The following is a 17267-nucleotide window of genomic DNA, read 5'->3' on the forward strand; positions in this document are numbered from 1 at the left end:
CCCTCAGAACTACAGTGCTATGATGTCACTCACTTCCACAGGCCTTGCAGAGTGTAAACAACAACAACCCAGCTTTGTTGTGTATGTAACCATAGGGATTTGTGATGTCACCTAGAACCTTCACAGCAGCGACAGCTTTATGAGGAGCATCAGCACTGCTCTGCCTGAGCAGAACCATCACCGCCATAGGTTGTCAAATAACCCGGGTTTAACCCACACAGGTAAGTCCAATGGGGTGCAGGCATGTCCTCTATGCTTACAGCTTCCCGTGGGTGTTGGTTTGATACCGTTTGGGGACAGCCAAGGAGGCATCTGCAGGCAACAAAGGTAGGTGTGTGCTTGTGTGTGTGTTTCCTATGCAGATCCTAAGCCCAGTGTCACATGCAAGTAGGAGGAGTAAGAAGGGTTCCTGGCAAATCCGGGTTATGGATTGCATTTAAAAAGGCCCCGTGGGAGTGCAATGGGCCCCTGTCTTGCTGCTTAGCAATAATGGTATGGGTTTAGGTTCTGCTGTGTGTACTGGTGGTTGACTGCCCCCCAGCCCAGAGTGTGCATGGAAAATTGTCTGGCAGCCTCCCTGACAGCAAGCAGTGATAGTGCCCATGAAGGGGACCTTGTTGGGCCCGCCCCTTTCACGGTTATCGCTTCTCGGCCTTTTGGCTAAGATCAAGTGTAGTATCTGTTCTTATCAGTTTAATATCTGATACGTCCCCTATCTGGGGACCATATATTAAATGGATTTTTGAGAACGGGGGCCGATTTCGAAGCTTGCTTCCGTCGCCCTATGCATTGACCCGATATGGCAGTATCTTCGGGTACAGTGCACCACCCCCTTACAGGGTTAAAAAGAAAGATTCCTACTTTCATTGCTACCTGCTTGCTGGCTAGCCAGCTAGCCAGCCCTGTGGGCCTTGCTGCTGCTGCTGCTGCAGCCAAAAAACAAAAGGTGGTGCTGCTGCTGCTTCTGCTTCTGCTTGTGTCTGGCCGCTGTTGGAGCGTCCAGGCACAGGACTTCTGCTGCTGCTGACTAAATGGCCTCCTTAATTGGATCATTTGAGTAGCCAGCACACCTGTGCAGGTAGGGCATGACATGATAGGCAGCTGCCTTGATAGCGGGTGGGTGCTGAATGTTCCTAATTGACAAAATAAGATTAATGCTTATGAAGAAATATAAAATCTCATCCCTTCCCCAATATCGCGCCACACCCCTACCCCTTAATTCCCTGGTTGAACTTGATGGACATATGTCTTTTTTCGACCGTACTAACTATGTAACTATGTAACATAACATGGGGGGGGGGGGGTCTCCTGGCTGTTCACACAGGTGTGTCATTGCTGTACATTGACCATGCATTGCTTCTGTGGTATTGCAAAGGCAAAGACAAATGCTTCCAGCCATCCATTGCACTAATGGATTGGTCATCAGCTGGCTGTCTATGTCCCGCATCAATATAGACCAAAGTACAGAGGGTTAGGCTATGCTATTGTGCACCTACCTGATGCATCAGAAGGTGCGAGGCCCTTGCTAAATTCTGTGCACAGACTTTGAGATCTATGCTTTAGACTGTATCTAAACCTGCTCCAACATGGACTGACATTCTGGCCTACTTTCAGCCGATGCGACTTGTCTGTCGCTGAACAGTCGCTTTTTATGTATTCAGCACCTATGTATAATGTTGTAAAAATGCTCTAGAAGCTAAAGTCGCAGAAATGTCACACATATTTGGCCTGCAACTTTCTGTGCGACAAATTCAGACAGGAAAAATCAGTATAAATCCTTAGAAAATTATCCCCCAGTGTCTCCATCTGCTGGCGGTATTGAATAAGCATTGCTGCACTGATGGGGTATGCATTAGACGAAAAAAAAGAAGAAAAAGAAGAATAATACGCCCAGAAAAGAGGCGAAAAGGAGAAAAACGTAAAAAAACGTGAAAAAAAAGTAAGAGGAAGAGAAGGGAAAAAAAGGTGGAAATGGGTTTAAAAGTGATTTCGGCGGAGAAATATATATATATATATATATATATACGCGCACACACACACATATATATAAACGTATTCTCCGTTGAGATATTGCAGCCGCTGCTGTGTCCAGGCCCAGGAGCCTTAGCACTGTGCTGTGATGTCACTCAATACCACTGACATCACTAGGTGTAAACAACATCTCTCCTTTGCTGTGTATGTGACTATGGAGCTGTTTGGTGATGTCGTCTATTATGGCCTTCATAGAAGCAACAGGAGATTGTTGCATCCATCTAGAACCCTCAGAACTACAGTGCTATGATGTCACTCACTTCCACAGGCCTTGCAGAGTGTAAACAACAACAACCCAGCTTTGTTGTGTATGTAACCATAGGGATTTGTGATGTCACCTAGAACCTTCACAGCAGCGACAGCTTTATGAGGAGCATCAGCACTGCTCTGCCTGAGCAGAACCATCACCGCCATAGGTTGTCAAATAACCCGGGTTTAACCCACACAGGTAAGTCCAATGGGGTGCAGGCATGTCCTCTATGCTTACAGCTTCCCGTGGGTGTTGGTTTGATACCGTTTGGGGACAGCCAAGGAGGCATCTGCAGGCAACAAAGGTAGGTGTGTGCTTGTGTGTGTGTTTCCTATGCAGATCCTAAGCCCAGTGTCACATGCAAGTAGGAGGAGTAAGAAGGGTTCCTGGCAAATCCGGGTTATGGATTGCATTTAAAAAGGCCCCGTGGGAGTGCAATGGGCCCCTGTCTTGCTGCTTAGCAATAATGGTATGGGTTTAGGTTCTGCTGTGTGTACTGGTGGTTGACTGCCCCCCAGCCCAGAGTGTGCATGGAAAATTGTCTGGCAGCCTCCCTGACAGCAAGCAGTGATAGTGCCCATGAAGGGGACCTTGTTGGGCCCGCCCCTTTCACGGTTATCGCTTCTCGGCCTTTTGGCTAAGATCAAGTGTAGTAGTATCTGTTCTTATCAGTTTAATATCTGATACGTCCCCTATCTGGGGACCATATATTAAATGGATTTTTGAGAACGGGGGCCGATTTCGAAGCTTGCTTCCGTCGCCCTATGCATTGACCCGATATGGCAGTATCTTCGGGTACAGTGCACCACCCCCTTACAGGGTTAAAAAGAAAGATTCCTACTTTCATTGCTACCTGCTTGCTGGCTAGCCAGCTAGCCAGCCCTGTGGGCCTTGCTGCTGCTGCTGCTGCAGCCAAAAAACAAAAGGTGGTGCTGCTGCTGCTTCTGCTTCTGCTTGTGTCTGGCCGCTGTTGGAGCGTCCAGGCACAGGACTTCTGCTGCTGCTGACTAAATGGCCTCCTTAATTGGATCATTTGAGTAGCCAGCACACCTGTGCAGGTAGGGCATGACATGATAGGCAGCTGCCTTGATAGCGGGTGGGTGCTGAATGTTCCTAATTGACAAAATAAGATTAATGCTTATGAAGAAATATAAAATCTCATCCCTTCCCCAATATCGCGCCACACCCCTACCCCTTAATTCCCTGGTTGAACTTGATGGACATATGTCTTTTTTCGACCGTACTAACTATGTAACTATGTAACATAACATGGGGGGGGGGGGTCTCCTGGCTGTTCACACAGGTGTGTCATTGCTGTACATTGACCATGCATTGCTTCTGTGGTATTGCAAAGGCAAAGACAAATGCTTCCAGCCATCCATTGCACTAATGGATTGGTCATCAGCTGGCTGTCTATGTCCCGCATCAATATAGACCAAAGTACAGAGGGTTAGGCTATGCTATTGTGCACCTACCTGATGCATCAGAAGGTGCGAGGCCCTTGCTAAATTCTGTGCACAGACTTTGAGATCTATGCTTTAGACTGTATCTAAACCTGCTCCAACATGGACTGACATTCTGGCCTACTTTCAGCCGATGCGACTTGTCTGTCGCTGAACAGTCGCTTTTTATGTATTCAGCACCTATGTATAATGTTGTAAAAATGCTCTAGAAGCTAAAGTCGCAGAAATGTCACACATATTTGGCCTGCAACTTTCTGTGCGACAAATTCAGACAGGAAAAATCAGTATAAATCCTTAGAAAATTATCCCCCAGTGTCTCCATCTGCTGGCGGTATTGAATAAGCATTGCTGCACTGATGGGGTATGCATTAGACGAAAAAAAAGAAGAAAAAGAAGAATAATACGCCCAGAAAAGAGGCGAAAAGGAGAAAAACGTAAAAAAACGTGAAAAAAAAGTAAGAGGAAGAGAAGGGAAAAAAAGGTGGAAATGGGTTTAAAAGTGATTTCGGCGGAGAAATATATATATATATATATATATATATATATATATATATATATATACGCGCACACACACACATATATATAAACGTATTCTCCGTTGAGATATTGCAGCCGCTGCTGTGTCCAGGCCCAGGAGCCTTAGCACTGTGCTGTGATGTCACTCAATACCACTGACATCACTAGGTGTAAACAACATCTCTCCTTTGCTGTGTATGTGACTATGGAGCTGTTTGGTGATGTCGTCTATTATGGCCTTCATAGAAGCAACAGGAGATTGTTGCATCCATCTAGAACCCTCAGAACTACAGTGCTATGATGTCACTCACTTCCACAGGCCTTGCAGAGTGTAAACAACAACAACCCAGCTTTGTTGTGTATGTAACCATAGGGATTTGTGATGTCACCTAGAACCTTCACAGCAGCGACAGCTTTATGAGGAGCATCAGCACTGCTCTGCCTGAGCAGAACCATCACCGCCATAGGTTGTCAAATAACCCGGGTTTAACCCACACAGGTAAGTCCAATGGGGTGCAGGCATGTCCTCTATGCTTACAGCTTCCCGTGGGTGTTGGTTTGATACCGTTTGGGGACAGCCAAGGAGGCATCTGCAGGCAACAAAGGTAGGTGTGTGCTTGTGTGTGTGTTTCCTATGCAGATCCTAAGCCCAGTGTCACATGCAAGTAGGAGGAGTAAGAAGGGTTCCTGGCAAATCCGGGTTATGGATTGCATTTAAAAAGGCCCCGTGGGAGTGCAATGGGCCCCTGTCTTGCTGCTTAGCAATAATGGTATGGGTTTAGGTTCTGCTGTGTGTACTGGTGGTTGACTGCCCCCCAGCCCAGAGTGTGCATGGAAAATTGTCTGGCAGCCTCCCTGACAGCAAGCAGTGATAGTGCCCATGAAGGGGACCTTGTTGGGCCCGCCCCTTTCACGGTTATCGCTTCTCGGCCTTTTGGCTAAGATCAAGTGTAGTATCTGTTCTTATCAGTTTAATATCTGATACGTCCCCTATCTGGGGACCATATATTAAATGGATTTTTGAGAACGGGGGCCGATTTCGAAGCTTGCTTCCGTCGCCCTATGCATTGACCCGATATGGCAGTATCTTCGGGTACAGTGCACCACCCCCTTACAGGGTTAAAAAGAAAGATTCCTACTTTCATTGCTACCTGCTTGCTGGCTAGCCAGCTAGCCAGCCCTGTGGGCCTTGCTGCTGCTGCTGCTGCAGCCAAAAAACAAAAGGTGGTGCTGCTTCTGCTTCTGCTTCTGCTTGTGTCTGGCCGCTGTTGGAGCGTCCAGGCACAGGACTTCTGCTGCTGCTGACTAAATGGCCTCCTTAATTGGATCATTTGAGTAGCCAGCACACCTGTGCAGGTAGGGCATGACATGATAGGCAGCTGCCTTGATAGCGGGTGGGTGCTGAATGTTCCTAATTGACAAAATAAGATTAATGCTTATGAAGAAATATAAAATCTCATCCCTTCCCCAATATCGCGCCACACCCCTACCCCTTAATTCCCTGGTTGAACTTGATGGACATATGTCTTTTTTCGACCGTACTAACTATGTAACTATGTAACATAACATGGGGGGGGGGGGTCTCCTGGCTGTTCACACAGGTGTGTCATTGCTGTACATTGACCATGCATTGCTTCTGTGGTATTGCAAAGGCAAAGACAAATGCTTCCAGCCATCCATTGCACTAATGGATTGGTCATCAGCTGGCTGTCTATGTCCCGCATCAATATAGACCAAAGTACAGAGGGTTAGGCTATGCTATTGTGCACCTACCTGATGCATCAGAAGGTGCGAGGCCCTTGCTAAATTCTGTGCACAGACTTTGAGATCTATGCTTTAGACTGTATCTAAACCTGCTCCAACATGGACTGACATTCTGGCCTACTTTCAGCCGATGCGACTTGTCTGTCGCTGAACAGTCGCTTTTTATGTATTCAGCACCTATGTATAATGTTGTAAAAATGCTCTAGAAGCTAAAGTCGCAGAAATGTCACACATATTTGGCCTGCAACTTTCTGTGCGACAAATTCAGACAGGAAAAATCAGTATAAATCCTTAGAAAATTATCCCCCAGTGTCTCCATCTGCTGGCGGTATTGAATAAGCATTGCTGCACTGATGGGGTATGCATTAGACGAAAAAAAAGAAGAAAAAGAAGAATAATACGCCCAGAAAAGAGGCGAAAAGGAGAAAAACGTAAAAAAACGTGAAAAAAAAGTAAGAGGAAGAGAAGGGAAAAAAAGGTGGAAATGGGTTTAAAAGTGATTTCGGCGGAGAAATATATATATATATATATATATGTATATATATATACGCGCACACACACACATATATATAAACGTATTCTCCGTTGAGATATTGCAGCCGCTGCTGTGTCCAGGCCCAGGAGCCTTAGCACTGTGCTGTGATGTCACTCAATACCACTGACATCACTAGGTGTAAACAACATCTCTCCTTTGCTGTGTATGTGACTATGGAGCTGTTTGGTGATGTCGTCTATTATGGCCTTCATAGAAGCAACAGGAGATTGTTGCATCCATCTAGAACCCTCAGAACTACAGTGCTATGATGTCACTCACTTCCACAGGCCTTGCAGAGTGTAAACAACAACAACCCAGCTTTGTTGTGTATGTAACCATAGGGATTTGTGATGTCACCTAGAACCTTCACAGCAGCGACAGCTTTATGAGGAGCATCAGCACTGCTCTGCCTGAGCAGAACCATCACCGCCATAGGTTGTCAAATAACCCGGGTTTAACCCACACAGGTAAGTCCAATGGGGTGCAGGCATGTCCTCTATGCTTACAGCTTCCCGTGGGTGTTGGTTTGATACCGTTTGGGGACAGCCAAGGAGGCATCTGCAGGCAACAAAGGTAGGTGTGTGCTTGTGTGTGTGTTTCCTATGCAGATCCTAAGCCCAGTGTCACATGCAAGTAGGAGGAGTAAGAAGGGTTCCTGGCAAATCCGGGTTATGGATTGCATTTAAAAAGGCCCCGTGGGAGTGCAATGGGCCCCTGTCTTGCTGCTTAGCAATAATGGTATGGGTTTAGGTTCTGCTGTGTGTACTGGTGGTTGACTGCCCCCCAGCCCAGAGTGTGCATGGAAAATTGTCTGGCAGCCTCCCTGACAGCAAGCAGTGATAGTGCCCATGAAGGGGACCTTGTTGGGCCCGCCCCTTTCACGGTTATCGCTTCTCGGCCTTTTGGCTAAGATCAAGTGTAGTATCTGTTCTTATCAGTTTAATATCTGATACGTCCCCTATCTGGGGACCATATATTAAATGGATTTTTGAGAACGGGGGCCGATTTCGAAGCTTGCTTCCGTCGCCCTATGCATTGACCCGATATGGCAGTATCTTCGGGTACAGTGCACCACCCCCTTACAGGGTTAAAAAGAAAGATTCCTACTTTCATTGCTACCTGCTTGCTGGCTAGCCAGCTAGCCAGCCCTGTGGGCCTTGCTGCTGCTGCTGCTGCAGCCAAAAAACAAAAGGTGGTGCTGCTGCTGCTTCTGCTTCTGCTTGTGTCTGGCCGCTGTTGGAGCGTCCAGGCACAGGACTTCTGCTGCTGCTGACTAAATGGCCTCCTTAATTGGATCATTTGAGTAGCCAGCACACCTGTGCAGGTAGGGCATGACATGATAGGCAGCTGCCTTGATAGCGGGTGGGTGCTGAATGTTCCTAATTGACAAAATAAGATTAATGCTTATGAAGAAATATAAAATCTCATCCCTTCCCCAATATCGCGCCACACCCCTACCCCTTAATTCCCTGGTTGAACTTGATGGACATATGTCTTTTTTCGACCGTACTAACTATGTAACTATGTAACATAACATGGGGGGGGGGGGTCTCCTGGCTGTTCACACAGGTGTGTCATTGCTGTACATTGACCATGCATTGCTTCTGTGGTATTGCAAAGGCAAAGACAAATGCTTCCAGCCATCCATTGCACTAATGGATTGGTCATCAGCTGGCTGTCTATGTCCCGCATCAATATAGACCAAAGTACAGAGGGTTAGGCTATGCTATTGTGCACCTACCTGATGCATCAGAAGGTGCGAGGCCCTTGCTAAATTCTGTGCACAGACTTTGAGATCTATGCTTTAGACTGTATCTAAACCTGCTCCAACATGGACTGACATTCTGGCCTACTTTCAGCCGATGCGACTTGTCTGTCGCTGAACAGTCGCTTTTTATGTATTCAGCACCTATGTATAATGTTGTAAAAATGCTCTAGAAGCTAAAGTCGCAGAAATGTCACACATATTTGGCCTGCAACTTTCTGTGCGACAAATTCAGACAGGAAAAATCAGTATAAATCCTTAGAAAATTATCCCCCAGTGTCTCCATCTGCTGGCGGTATTGAATAAGCATTGCTGCACTGATGGGGTATGCATTAGACGAAAAAAAAGAAGAAAAAGAAGAATAATACGCCCAGAAAAGAGGCGAAAAGGAGAAAAACGTAAAAAAACGTGAAAAAAAAGTAAGAGGAAGAGAAGGGAAAAAAAGGTGGAAATGGGTTTAAAAGTGATTTCGGCGGAGAAATATATATATATATATATATATATATATATATATATATATATACGCGCACACACACACATATATATAAACGTATTCTCCGTTGAGATATTGCAGCCGCTGCTGTGTCCAGGCCCAGGAGCCTTAGCACTGTGCTGTGATGTCACTCAATACCACTGACATCACTAGGTGTAAACAACATCTCTCCTTTGCTGTGTATGTGACTATGGAGCTGTTTGGTGATGTCGTCTATTATGGCCTTCATAGAAGCAACAGGAGATTGTTGCATCCATCTAGAACCCTCAGAACTACAGTGCTATGATGTCACTCACTTCCACAGGCCTTGCAGAGTGTAAACAACAACAACCCAGCTTTGTTGTGTATGTAACCATAGGGATTTGTGATGTCACCTAGAACCTTCACAGCAGCGACAGCTTTATGAGGAGCATCAGCACTGCTCTGCCTGAGCAGAACCATCACCGCCATAGGTTGTCAAATAACCCGGGTTTAACCCACACAGGTAAGTCCAATGGGGTGCAGGCATGTCCTCTATGCTTACAGCTTCCCGTGGGTGTTGGTTTGATACCGTTTGGGGACAGCCAAGGAGGCATCTGCAGGCAACAAAGGTAGGTGTGTGCTTGTGTGTGTGTTTCCTATGCAGATCCTAAGCCCAGTGTCACATGCAAGTAGGAGGAGTAAGAAGGGTTCCTGGCAAATCCGGGTTATGGATTGCATTTAAAAAGGCCCCGTGGGAGTGCAATGGGCCCCTGTCTTGCTGCTTAGCAATAATGGTATGGGTTTAGGTTCTGCTGTGTGTACTGGTGGTTGACTGCCCCCCAGCCCAGAGTGTGCATGGAAAATTGTCTGGCAGCCTCCCTGACAGCAAGCAGTGATAGTGCCCATGAAGGGGACCTTGTTGGGCCCGCCCCTTTCACGGTTATCGCTTCTCGGCCTTTTGGCTAAGATCAAGTGTAGTATCTGTTCTTATCAGTTTAATATCTGATACGTCCCCTATCTGGGGACCATATATTAAATGGATTTTTGAGAACGGGGGCCGATTTCGAAGCTTGCTTCCGTCGCCCTATGCATTGACCCGATATGGCAGTATCTTCGGGTACAGTGCACCACCCCCTTACAGGGTTAAAAAGAAAGATTCCTACTTTCATTGCTACCTGCTTGCTGGCTAGCCAGCTAGCCAGCCCTGTGGGCCTTGCTGCTGCTGCTGCTGCTGCAGCCAAAAAACAAAAGGTGGTGCTGCTGCTGCTTCTGCTTCTGCTTGTGTCTGGCCGCTGTTGGAGCGTCCAGGCACAGGACTTCTGCTGCTGCTGACTAAATGGCCTCCTTAATTGGATCATTTGAGTAGCCAGCACACCTGTGCAGGTAGGGCATGACATGATAGGCAGCTGCCTTGATAGCGGGTGGGTGCTGAATCTAATTGACAAAATAAGATTAATGCTTATGAAGAAATATAAAATCTCATCCCTTCCCCAATATCGCGCCACACCCCTACCCCTTAATTCCCTGGTTGAACTTGATGGACATATGTCTTTTTTCGACCGTACTAACTATGTAACTATGTAACATAACATGGGGGGGGGGGGGTCTCCTGGCTGTTCACACAGGTGTGTCATTGCTGTACATTGACCATGCATTGCTTCTGTGGTATTGCAAAGGCAAAGACAAATGCTTCCAGCCATCCATTGCACTAATGGATTGGTCATCAGCTGGCTGTCTATGTCCCGCATCAATATAGACCAAAGTACAGAGGGTTAGGCTATGCTATTGTGCACCTACCTGATGCATCAGAAGGTGCGAGGCCCTTGCTAAATTCTGTGCACAGACTTTGAGATCTATGCTTTAGACTGTATCTAAACCTGCTCCAACATGGACTGACATTCTGGCCTACTTTCAGCCGATGCGACTTGTCTGTCGCTGAACAGTCGCTTTTTATGTATTCAGCACCTATGTATAATGTTGTAAAAATGCTCTAGAAGCTAAAGTCGCAGAAATGTCACACATATTTGGCCTGCAACTTTCTGTGCGACAAATTCAGACAGGAAAAATCAGTATAAATCCTTAGAAAATTATCCCCCAGTGTCTCCATCTGCTGGCGGTATTGAATAAGCATTGCTGCACTGATGGGGTATGCATTAGACGAAAAAAAAGAAGAAAAAGAAGAATAATACGCCCAGAAAAGAGGCGAAAAGGAGAAAAACGTAAAAAAACGTGAAAAAAAAGTAAGAGGAAGAGAAGGGAAAAAAAGGTGGAAATGGGTTTAAAAGTGATTTCGGCGGAGAAATATATATATATATATATATATATATATATATATATATATATATACGCGCACACACACACATATATATAAACGTATTCTCCGTTGAGATATTGCAGCCGCTGCTGTGTCCAGGCCCAGGAGCCTTAGCACTGTGCTGTGATGTCACTCAATACCACTGACATCACTAGGTGTAAACAACATCTCTCCTTTGCTGTGTATGTGACTATGGAGCTGTTTGGTGATGTCGTCTATTATGGCCTTCATAGAAGCAACAGGAGATTGTTGCATCCATCTAGAACCCTCAGAACTACAGTGCTATGATGTCACTCACTTCCACAGGCCTTGCAGAGTGTAAACAACAACAACCCAGCTTTGTTGTGTATGTAACCATAGGGATTTGTGATGTCACCTAGAACCTTCACAGCAGCGACAGCTTTATGAGGAGCATCAGCACTGCTCTGCCTGAGCAGAACCATCACCGCCATAGGTTGTCAAATAACCCGGGTTTAACCCACACAGGTAAGTCCAATGGGGTGCAGGCATGTCCTCTATGCTTACAGCTTCCCGTGGGTGTTGGTTTGATACCGTTTGGGGACAGCCAAGGAGGCATCTGCAGGCAACAAAGGTAGGTGTGTGCTTGTGTGTGTGTTTCCTATGCAGATCCTAAGCCCAGTGTCACATGCAAGTAGGAGGAGTAAGAAGGGTTCCTGGCAAATCCGGGTTATGGATTGCATTTAAAAAGGCCCCGTGGGAGTGCAATGGGCCCCTGTCTTGCTGCTTAGCAATAATGGTATGGGTTTAGGTTCTGCTGTGTGTACTGGTGGTTGACTGCCCCCCAGCCCAGAGTGTGCATGGAAAATTGTCTGGCAGCCTCCCTGACAGCAAGCAGTGATAGTGCCCATGAAGGGGACCTTGTTGGGCCCGCCCCTTTCACGGTTATCGCTTCTCGGCCTTTTGGCTAAGATCAAGTGTAGTATCTGTTCTTATCAGTTTAATATCTGATACGTCCCCTATCTGGGGACCATATATTAAATGGATTTTTGAGAACGGGGGCCGATTTCGAAGCTTGCTTCCGTCGCCCTATGCATTGACCCGATATGGCAGTATCTTCGGGTACAGTGCACCACCCCCTTACAGGGTTAAAAAGAAAGATTCCTACTTTCATTGCTACCTGCTTGCTGGCTAGCCAGCTAGCCAGCCCTGTGGGCCTTGCTGCTGCTGCTGCTGCAGCCAAAAAACAAAAGGTGGTGCTGCTTCTGCTTCTGCTTCTGCTTGTGTCTGGCCGCTGTTGGAGCGTCCAGGCACAGGACTTCTGCTGCTGCTGACTAAATGGCCTCCTTAATTGGATCATTTGAGTAGCCAGCACACCTGTGCAGGTAGGGCATGACATGATAGGCAGCTGCCTTGATAGCGGGTGGGTGCTGAATGTTCCTAATTGACAAAATAAGATTAATGCTTATGAAGAAATATAAAATCTCATCCCTTCCCCAATATCGCGCCACACCCCTACCCCTTAATTCCCTGGTTGAACTTGATGGACATATGTCTTTTTTCGACCGTACTAACTATGTAACTATGTAACATAACATGGGGGGGGGGGGTCTCCTGGCTGTTCACACAGGTGTGTCATTGCTGTACATTGACCATGCATTGCTTCTGTGGTATTGCAAAGGCAAAGACAAATGCTTCCAGCCATCCATTGCACTAATGGATTGGTCATCAGCTGGCTGTCTATGTCCCGCATCAATATAGACCAAAGTACAGAGGGTTAGGCTATGCTATTGTGCACCTACCTGATGCATCAGAAGGTGCGAGGCCCTTGCTAAATTCTGTGCACAGACTTTGAGATCTATGCTTTAGACTGTATCTAAACCTGCTCCAACATGGACTGACATTCTGGCCTACTTTCAGCCGATGCGACTTGTCTGTCGCTGAACAGTCGCTTTTTATGTATTCAGCACCTATGTATAATGTTGTAAAAATGCTCTAGAAGCTAAAGTCGCAGAAATGTCACACATATTTGGCCTGCAACTTTCTGTGCGACAAATTCAGACAGGAAAAATCAGTATAAATCCTTAGAAAATTATCCCCCAGTGTCTCCATCTGCTGGCGGTATTGAATAAGCATTGCTGCACTGATGGGGTATGCATTAGACGAAAAAAAAGAAGAAAAAGAAGAATAATACGCCCAGAAAAGAGGCGAAAAGGAGAAAAACGTAAAAAAACGTGAAAAAAAAGTAAGAGGAAGAGAAGGGAAAAAAAGGTGGAAATGGGTTTAAAAGTGATTTCGGCGGAGAAATATATATATATATATATATATATGTATATATATATACGCGCACACACACACATATATATAAACGTATTCTCCGTTGAGATATTGCAGCCGCTGCTGTGTCCAGGCCCAGGAGCCTTAGCACTGTGCTGTGATGTCACTCAATACCACTGACATCACTAGGTGTAAACAACATCTCTCCTTTGCTGTGTATGTGACTATGGAGCTGTTTGGTGATGTCGTCTATTATGGCCTTCATAGAAGCAACAGGAGATTGTTGCATCCATCTAGAACCCTCAGAACTACAGTGCTATGATGTCACTCACTTCCACAGGCCTTGCAGAGTGTAAACAACAACAACCCAGCTTTGTTGTGTATGTAACCATAGGGATTTGTGATGTCACCTAGAACCTTCACAGCAGCGACAGCTTTATGAGGAGCATCAGCACTGCTCTGCCTGAGCAGAACCATCACCGCCATAGGTTGTCAAATAACCCGGGTTTAACCCACACAGGTAAGTCCAATGGGGTGCAGGCATGTCCTCTATGCTTACAGCTTCCCGTGGGTGTTGGTTTGATACCGTTTGGGGACAGCCAAGGAGGCATCTGCAGGCAACAAAGGTAGGTGTGTGCTTGTGTGTGTGTTTCCTATGCAGATCCTAAGCCCAGTGTCACATGCAAGTAGGAGGAGTAAGAAGGGTTCCTGGCAAATCCGGGTTATGGATTGCATTTAAAAAGGCCCCGTGGGAGTGCAATGGGCCCCTGTCTTGCTGCTTAGCAATAATGGTATGGGTTTAGGTTCTGCTGTGTGTACTGGTGGTTGACTGCCCCCCAGCCCAGAGTGTGCATGGAAAATTGTCTGGCAGCCTCCCTGACAGCAAGCAGTGATAGTGCCCATGAAGGGGACCTTGTTGGGCCCGCCCCTTTCACGGTTATCGCTTCTCGGCCTTTTGGCTAAGATCAAGTGTAGTATCTGTTCTTATCAGTTTAATATCTGATACGTCCCCTATCTGGGGACCATATATTAAATGGATTTTTGAGAACGGGGGCCGATTTCGAAGCTTGCTTCCGTCGCCCTATGCATTGACCCGATATGGCAGTATCTTCGGGTACAGTGCACCACCCCCTTACAGGGTTAAAAAGAAAGATTCCTACTTTCATTGCTACCTGCTTGCTGGCTAGCCAGCTAGCCAGCCCTGTGGGCCTTGCTGCTGCTGCTGCTGCAGCCAAAAAACAAAAGGTGGTGCTGCTGCTGCTTCTGCTTCTGCTTGTGTCTGGCCGCTGTTGGAGCGTCCAGGCACAGGACTTCTGCTGCTGCTGACTAAATGGCCTCCTTAATTGGATCATTTGAGTAGCCAGCACACCTGTGCAGGTAGGGCATGACATGATAGGCAGCTGCCTTGATAGCGGGTGGGTGCTGAATGTTCCTAATTGACAAAATAAGATTAATGCTTATGAAGAAATATAAAATCTCATCCCTTCCCCAATATCGCGCCACACCCCTACCCCTTAATTCCCTGGTTGAACTTGATGGACATATGTCTTTTTTCGACCGTACTAACTATGTAACTATGTAACATAACATGGGGGGGGGGGGTCTCCTGGCTGTTCACACAGGTGTGTCATTGCTGTACATTGACCATGCATTGCTTCTGTGGTATTGCAAAGGCAAAGACAAATGCTTCCAGCCATCCATTGCACTAATGGATTGGTCATCAGCTGGCTGTCTATGTCCCGCATCAATATAGACCAAAGTACAGAGGGTTAGGCTATGCTATTGTGCACCTACCTGATGCATCAGAAGGTGCGAGGCCCTTGCTAAATTCTGTGCACAGACTTTGAGATCTATGCTTTAGACTGTATCTAAACCTGCTCCAACATGGACTGACATTCTGGCCTACTTTCAGCCGATGCGACTTGTCTGTCGCTGAACAGTCGCTTTTTATGTATTCAGCACCTATGTATAATGTTGTAAAAATGCTCTAGAAGCTAAAGTCGCAGAAATGTCACACATATTTGGCCTGCAACTTTCTGTGCGACAAATTCAGACAGGAAAAATCAGTATAAATCCTTAGAAAATTATCCCCCAGTGTCTCCATCTGCTGGCGGTATTGAATAAGCATTGCTGCACTGATGGGGTATGCATTAGACGAAAAAAAAGAAGAAAAAGAAGAATAATACGCCCAGAAAAGAGGCGAAAAGGAGAAAAACGTAAAAAAACGTGAAAAAAAAGTAAGAGGAAGAGAAGGGAAAAAAAGGTGGAAATGGGTTTAAAAGTGATTTCGGCGGAGAATATATATATATATATATATATATATATATATATATATATATACGCGCACACACACACATATATATAAACGTATTCTCCGTTGAGATATTGCAGCCGCTGCTGTGTCCAGGCCCAGGAGCCTTAGCACTGTGCTGTGATGTCACTCAATACCACTGACATCACTAGGTGTAAACAACATCTCTCCTTTGCTGTGTATGTGACTATGGAGCTGTTTGGTGATGTCGTCTATTATGGCCTTCATAGAAGCAACAGGAGATTGTTGCATCCATCTAGAACCCTCAGAACTACAGTGCTATGATGTCACTCACTTCCACAGGCCTTGCAGAGTGTAAACAACAACAACCCAGCTTTGTTGTGTATGTAACCATAGGGATTTGTGATGTCACCTAGAACCTTCACAGCAGCGACAGCTTTATGAGGAGCATCAGCACTGCTCTGCCTGAGCAGAACCATCACCGCCATAGGTTGTCAAATAACCCGGGTTTAACCCACACAGGTAAGTCCAATGGGGTGCAGGCATGTCCTCTATGCTTACAGCTTCCCGTGGGTGTTGGTTTGATACCGTTTGGGGACAGCCAAGGAGGCATCTGCAGGCAACAAAGGTAGGTGTGTGCTTGTGTGTGTGTTTCCTATGCAGATCCTAAGCCCAGTGTCACATGCAAGTAGGAGGAGTAAGAAGGGTTCCTGGCAAATCCGGGTTATGGATTGCATTTAAAAAGGCCCCGTGGGAGTGCAATGGGCCCCTGTCTTGCTGCTTAGCAATAATGGTATGGGTTTAGGTTCTGCTGTGTGTACTGGTGGTTGACTGCCCCCCAGCCCAGAGTGTGCATGGAAAATTGTCTGGCAGCCTCCCTGACAGCAAGCAGTGATAGTGCCCATGAAGGGGACCTTGTTGGGCCCGCCCCTTTCACGGTTATCGCTTCTCGGCCTTTTGGCTAAGATCAAGTGTAGTATCTGTTCTTATCAGTTTAATATCTGATACGTCCCCTATCTGGGGACCATATATTAAATGGATTTTTGAGAACGGGGGCCGATTTCGAAGCTTGCTTCCGTCGCCCTATGCATTGACCCGATATGGCAGTATCTTCGGGTACAGTGCACCACCCCCTTACAGGGTTAAAAAGAAAGATTCCTACTTTCATTGCTACCTGCTTGCTGGCTAGCCAGCTAGCCAGCCCTGTGGGCCTTGCTGCTGCTGCTGCTGCTGCAGCCAAAAAACAAAAGGTGGTGCTGCTGCTGCTTCTGCTTCTGCTTGTGTCTGGCCGCTGTTGGAGCGTCCAGGCACAGGACTTCTGCTGCTGCTGACTAAATGGCCTCCTTAATTGGATCATTTGAGTAGCCAGCACACCTGTGCAGGTAGGGCATGACATGATAGGCAGCTGCCTTGATAGCGGGTGGGTGCTGAATGTTCCTAATTGACAAAATAAGATTAATGCTTATGAAGAAATATAAAATCTCATCCCTTCCCCAATATCGCGCCACACCCCTACCCCTTAATTCCCTGGTTGAACTTGATGGACATATGTCTTTTTTCGACCGTACTAACTATGTAACTATGTAACATAACATGGGGGGGGGGGGGTCTCCTGGCTGTTCACACAGGTGTGTCATTGCTGTACATTGACCATGCATTGCTTCTGTG

At 46.5% G+C, this 17267-nt stretch overlaps 8 non-coding genes across 8 annotated transcripts; all 8 read left to right on the forward strand.

Annotated features, from left to right (window-relative positions):
- The first annotated feature begins 640 nt into the window (after window positions 1–640).
- LOC130315560 (U2 spliceosomal RNA) lies at window positions 641–831 on the forward strand. The gene has a single exon (XR_008863035.1). It is a non-coding gene; the product is annotated as a U2 spliceosomal RNA (small nuclear RNA).
- Window positions 832–2898: 2067 nt separating this feature from the next.
- Window positions 2899–3092, forward strand: LOC130315631 (U2 spliceosomal RNA). The gene has a single exon (XR_008863099.1). It is a non-coding gene; the product is annotated as a U2 spliceosomal RNA (small nuclear RNA).
- Window positions 3093–5178: 2086 nt separating this feature from the next.
- Window positions 5179–5369, forward strand: LOC130315561 (U2 spliceosomal RNA). Its single transcript, XR_008863036.1, has one exon. It is a non-coding gene; the product is annotated as a U2 spliceosomal RNA (small nuclear RNA).
- Window positions 5370–7445: 2076 nt separating this feature from the next.
- On the forward strand, window positions 7446–7636 carry LOC130315564 (U2 spliceosomal RNA). The gene has a single exon (XR_008863038.1). It is a non-coding gene; the product is annotated as a U2 spliceosomal RNA (small nuclear RNA).
- Window positions 7637–9720: 2084 nt separating this feature from the next.
- On the forward strand, window positions 9721–9911 carry LOC130315565 (U2 spliceosomal RNA). Its single transcript, XR_008863039.1, has one exon. It is a non-coding gene; the product is annotated as a U2 spliceosomal RNA (small nuclear RNA).
- Window positions 9912–11997: 2086 nt separating this feature from the next.
- Window positions 11998–12188, forward strand: LOC130315566 (U2 spliceosomal RNA). The gene has a single exon (XR_008863040.1). It is a non-coding gene; the product is annotated as a U2 spliceosomal RNA (small nuclear RNA).
- A 2078-nt stretch (window positions 12189–14266) lies between these two features.
- Window positions 14267–14457, forward strand: LOC130315567 (U2 spliceosomal RNA). The gene has a single exon (XR_008863041.1). It is a non-coding gene; the product is annotated as a U2 spliceosomal RNA (small nuclear RNA).
- Window positions 14458–16540: 2083 nt separating this feature from the next.
- On the forward strand, window positions 16541–16731 carry LOC130315568 (U2 spliceosomal RNA). The gene has a single exon (XR_008863042.1). It is a non-coding gene; the product is annotated as a U2 spliceosomal RNA (small nuclear RNA).
- Window positions 16732–17267: the final 536 nt, after the last annotated feature.

Source organism: Hyla sarda, unplaced genomic scaffold (assembly GCF_029499605.1).
Source record: "Hyla sarda isolate aHylSar1 unplaced genomic scaffold, aHylSar1.hap1 scaffold_188, whole genome shotgun sequence".
NCBI classification, from domain to species: Eukaryota; Metazoa; Chordata; class Amphibia; order Anura; family Hylidae; genus Hyla; species Hyla sarda.